Source organism: Kryptolebias marmoratus, linkage group LG10 (assembly GCF_001649575.2).
Source record: "Kryptolebias marmoratus isolate JLee-2015 linkage group LG10, ASM164957v2, whole genome shotgun sequence".
In the NCBI taxonomy this organism is placed as follows: Eukaryota; Metazoa; Chordata; class Actinopteri; order Cyprinodontiformes; family Rivulidae; genus Kryptolebias; species Kryptolebias marmoratus.
The window spans coordinates 24,138,214-24,144,225 of NC_051439.1; positions in this window are offsets into that span (position 1 = coordinate 24,138,214).

The following is a 6,012-nucleotide window of genomic DNA, read 5'->3' on the forward strand; positions in this document are numbered from 1 at the left end:
TCAATATAACCATCACTCGTAAAAAGACGCCAAGGAACTTTTTCAACTGGAACTGAGAATATAAATGTCTTCAAACAACCACAAAGAAGCCCAGTTGCCTTTGACTAAACAGGAGTTCCAAGAACCAGTTTGCTATAGTGTGATGTTTGTAGCACCTTAGCATGTCTAAACCTCAGACCTCACCTGCCATTCAGCTCACATTGCACCCGACCTTGGCTTCTCATCCTACAAGTGATGGGCCAACTTGTAGGTGGGATCCCATTACTTCTTTGAGCTGAGCCCAGTTGAGCCCCAAACTTAACCACCAGGCATTCACCAGTAAGACACCCTTCCCCTTTTCTTGCCTTGGCCTGGCTGGGTGACCTGGTTTACTGATTCCAGGGAAGATAATCTATTTAGTGTGGTGTTACTTCATCCAAGACTTTGTTGAGGACTTCAATTTGCTCCTAGTCTGACCCCTACCCTGGGACTAGTTTGCTCTGCAATACACAACCAGGGGCTGACACCCCAAACAAGACAGCGCCTGGAACTATAGGGTTACCTCTCACTGAAATCATCATCTTTTTGTCGTAGAAAAGCTATGTTCCTCGTGTGTTGAGTCAACTTATATTGACTTGTACTGCATGATTATGTGGGTAATCATATTGTAATGATATTTGCTCCTCAATGATTATTGGCAGGATCTACAGGTATGTATTGCATATATGATATGCATTCTCATTATAATACTTTGTTTTTTCTATGTTAGCACAAAAACTGTTTATGTTTTAGGTTTCAGTAAAATTTGAAGGTCATGTAAATTAACTTTACGATGATTTTAGAAGTGTAGATTGAAGACAACTGCAAGGAAACAGGTGGGGCTGTAAAGGAGAAGCAACAGTGTTTGGGGGGAAGGACACTGCAACAGATGAAGGACATTACACAGAGCAGTACAGTTTGTGTGTTAGTTCTCCGTTTGTCTTTTGTTGCCAACCTATTTGTGTCCACTTCCTGTGCTGCAGCAGCATTACCCTGTTTACCAGTAATATCTAACATGAGTAAATAGATCAGAGGCTTTAGCTGCCCAGAAACAGCAGTTTAAGCCAATAGAGAACACATGAACGCAACAAAACAGCCATTCAAAGTGTGCATTGTTGAGTAAAAGCTGTGTTGATAGAGCCAATAAAATACTATGTGGTAGATATGAATGTTTAACTCCTTACTGCAAACAACTGAAGCTTCAGAGTGAGTCCAGTTGTTCTGAGACACAGTTCTGGACAGATCTAGAAGCTGTTCTGATCTGCAGCTTTGGACTGTGAGCTTCTCTTGTAGTCTGATTAATTTATCCCCAGCTGTTAGAAGTCATGTAGTCTCATAGATGACTCAATGCAGACACACATTTTAAATGGGTTTAGTTGGGAAAAATACATTGACTGTGACAATCATAAACAAGGCATAATACAAATACAGTACATAGAATATTGGTCTATTACTGTATTTAAACTAACAGAAATATAGCATAATATTCTGCCAAATCTCAAGACAACTTGAGAAAGATGAAGCTCTGTGGGACACCACAAAGATCAAATGTCTCAGAGTGAGGTTTTTCCACTAAGGGATGAAAAAACAAAAGCTGAATAAAACATGTAAAGCAAAAGGTCCAAAGCTGCTAAAAGAAACATGACATTTTTGCTTTAAAAAAAAAACAATACATACTTAATTTTTTATTTTCTTTGTTCCCCTTCAATTGTATGAATACTGATGCCACATTTGATCACATGTTGAAAGTTATTCACTGAGATCTGACTGAAATTTAAGAAATATGGCAAAAAATACCAAAGTAATGCCAACATAAACTACAATGTTACAATTTTTTTTGCTAAATTATTAGGTTTTGCTTTTGTTTTCAAGTTACATGAAAAATAAATTTAAATAAATTCATATTCCTTGAAAGCATGCATATCGGCCACCGTTCTTGCATGCTAAAGTTTTAAACAAATCTGTTAGCCCTCAGAGTATTTCTTCAGGACTCAGACACAGTTACTACCACACCAAATATTAGCTCAATATCTGTAAAACTAACAGTTATAGCCATTTTTGTTTGCTAATATTGATTGGCTGTGGCAGCCAATTTGAATCAGGTTAACATCAAAATTTAATAAGCTGCAGATGTTCATCCAGTGATTAGTTTGAGAGCTGATGAGACTTTAATTAAAATCTGTCCAGCAGTTCATCAGATATTTTACCAACATACAGAAAAACAAAGACACGCAAACATTTACATGATTGCCAGCCTTCCATGACATCATGCAATAAACATTCAGTTCAGAATAATTTGTGCAGCACAGCATTGTGCAGACTACACAGAATGTAAATTAACCGCCAGGTGCTCATTAAACACCACAGGTGAAGAAAGAACTTTCTCTTTAACAGAAAATGGACCCTAAAAAGAGACTCTGGACAGGTACTTCATTGACTTCATTAGCAAGGGGGTAGGGGAAAAAAACCATATCTATCCAAACATCCATCTGTCCAGCCTTCCTTGCTTTACTGGACTGTACTGCAGGGAGCTGGCGCCCATCTCCAGCTGTCTTTGGGTGACAGGCGGGGACATTGTGGACAGATCCAGTCCATCATGGGGCACTTAGAGACAGGTCATCACACACTCACACCTAGGGCACCAAATAACACCCCATCAATTGACCTAAACGACATTTTTTTTATTGTTGTGGAGAAACCAGAGAAAACCATGCATGGACAGGGAAAACAATTCTGTACAAAAATCATCCCAAGAGAAAACCTTTCTACTGTGGGGCAAACCAGCTGACCACCATGCCTGAAGAAAAAAAAAGTTAAACTAAAACAAGGATTAAAATGATATTTTAAAAAATCTCCCCACTTTTTAATGTTACAATGACATTTTAATCCAATTTCTAAAGATATTTTTAAAACCAAAATTAAAAAAATAATAATAATTGTTTTCTTTAAAGGGAAATCCTATCTGTTCTTGAATTGAATAGAGGCCATTACAACCAGACCTGATTAATGCCATGTATGTGATTCACTTGACCAGGAGACAATGCAGCACGCCTGAAGACAAACACAACAAACACCCAACCTCACACACACACACACCTCTCTGACAGAGTCAGGTTTCTCTCTCTGTGTCCAGTGGTCTATTAAACATTAAGCCCTACAGCTTTCCTACATGTGGGGAAAAGGTGTACCCCATCTCCCCTTTCTCATTACTGCTGTTCAGGTAAGAGACAACAGAAGCATGGCTGCAGGAATGAAGCCAGAGGCCAACAGCCAATCAAAATGTTCACGGTTGCGTTCCCCCAGTGACAGCAGGTAAGCCTGACCTGGTGAGATTAGCTCTTTTACACTTTATGCTGTTACAAGCTGGGGGGCCATGTGCTGTGTCAGCAAAAATAAAAGCTTGCATGTGTGCCTAAGACTCAGGTGAGACTTAAAAATAAAACACTACCTACAATGTAATGTTTTTGGTGTTCAGTTTGTGGAAACCCTAAGTGTGCTGCCAGGTAGAATTCAGAAAGTTATTTAATAAAATGAAATAAAATCAAGCAGGTAGGTATAACAAAAAAAAATACTAAGAAACTAAGCACAATATGATTACAGAGTGACTGCAGCTGGGATGGTTACAGATGAACACAGGTGGAAATCCTGGGGGGTTGGGACACCCCCAATTTTGGAAAAACAAAGATAAATCATTTGTGAAAATTTGAGGATACTTTCAGTCAACATAAATTAAAGAAAGCATATCTACCATTTATGTAGAGGCATGTATGCCTCTCAAATATTGCGTCCCCCCTCTCTCACCAGACCATAGTGTTAAAAACAGAGAGGAGCTCTCCTGCTCTTTGTCTAACCAGAATTTGTGATGTTGCGGTGGATCCAAAATGGCTGCCAAAACAGGAGCAAAGTCAACAAACACATACGTGTCATGAGAATACATGCCATCTCAAAATAGTGTAGGTCTTCAGTTCTACACTTGATCTTCCTAAAGTTCAGCGCACTGGTGTAAAATCATGTCTACTATAAAATGAACACAATAAAACCCAAACAAGGCAGCAGAGAGCCAAAAGTCAGCAGGGAAAAAAGCTCATGTTGTCACAGAGTGACCCAGAAGTGGAAAAAAGCGCCATAAAGAGATTGGAGAGAGCATCGAATGTTTCTGCAACTGGTCTACCTAGCAAACATCTTCATTTCATTTTACAACAGTACATTTGACTGTACCTTTGCCACTCCCCCAAAAAAAAAAAAATTCTCTATTAACAATACAGACAAACCAATGAACACAAAGACACAGGTGACATGATGAACCATAATAAAAGGGCCATTAGGACATGAGTGGCTGACTCACCCCTCCATTCTGCAAGTCCTTTGGGTCACTGATACTTATTGGTCAACATGTGAGCTGTTAGGTTCACATGTTTCAAGGTGTGAATGGTTGTGAAAATGCCTGGAGAGTTGAGTCAAAGCAGCACTATAGCTGCCTGGAAACTCCCAACCCACGATCAGAACTGAAGAAGCCTTATAGAGAAGGTGAAACGTCTTAAAGAAACAAGAGAAGTCCAGTCTGACTGCTGGCTTTGACACCTGATATCAAACAAGCAAGCAGTTGGTGTGTGTCTCTAAATGCTGCAAAGACTTATGGGATAGGATGCTGGTAATTTACCACACCTGAGCTGAAAGATTTACTTAGACAACAGCACCTCCTGCAGGAGGCTTACAAATAAATTTAAACTCCTACTGTAAGATACTCAGTTACAAAATTTTAAAGATTGAAATATTTTTCTCTTTTTTATTGTTTCCTAAATTATATCTCTTGTTGTTCATCTCCTTACATCTAACAATGTTCTTTTCTGTGTGTAAATCATCTGTAAAACCTTTAAAACAAAATGTCAAATAACTAATAAGTAAAGGTGGACTAATCCAGAGTCAACAGAAAAATCAAGTTAAAAAAAAAAAGTTCTCTCTGTCAAAATGAGCAAGTCATACTTATCCAGTCAGGTAGAGCAATTCAACATTAATTTGGAAGCATAGGGTCACATGACATGGAATCCATTTACTTTAGTTTTTTGTGTGTAAGTTGATCTGTAAATTGTTCATGAGTGAACCATGTGTGCCATGTGTTCAGGAGCAAGTCCCCAGTGGTGATCTTACAGTAATCTCACTGCTAGCACCTGTGAAAAAGTAGAAGAGACGCTGCAGAATCCAGAGCAAATGTCTGAAACTAAAACTACTGTCAGTGCAGTGGAGTTGTTGAAAAGTGTCTCCACTAAACCACACTCCCATCACTGAACTTAAAGAAGTGAACTATTCTTTTCTAAAAACCATAAAAAACTAGAAGCAATCAAATCATCCCAGCTGCTTCAGTCAGCCGTGAATAGCCTAAGTGCACACTGGAGGTCATGGTCAGAAGACACCATCAGAACCACATCGTCTGCAGAAAGCCTATGAGACCCTGATGGTCCCAAACCAGACCCCCACCTCTCCGAAACTGATACTAGGAGTCCTGGAGTCCAGCCTGGACTGGGAACGAGCTTGACTGTGTGCCATAGATATGGACTCAGCTCCTGAATCTTTAAACTATTAGCAAAACAATAAAACTCAGGATTTAACAATTAGGTTTATAGAGCTCAATCATAAGTTATTTTTTCTATATTTTTACATACAAACATAACAGAACTTGAGTTCAGGATAAAAGGCTAAATTATTTTTCTTTAATGTTTGAAGGGATGGTTTAAGTCTTAAAGATGCCCAGACAACCAAAAGTTTAAAACATGAGCCCAGAGAAGCTGTAGTTGTTTAAAAAAAAATTTATTTGAACTTTAGAACAACAGGACGTCAAGGCAGCTAACGGTCATAAATAAACAGGTTTCAACTAAATAAATACAAATAAGAGGTGGGGGTGATGGAGAGCTGCAACAGGTCCAGTGTAGTGTCTACAGCTAACATCCATCCAGAAAAATCAGGAGAAACTCCCAATGAAAACAAAGAGGTGCAGAA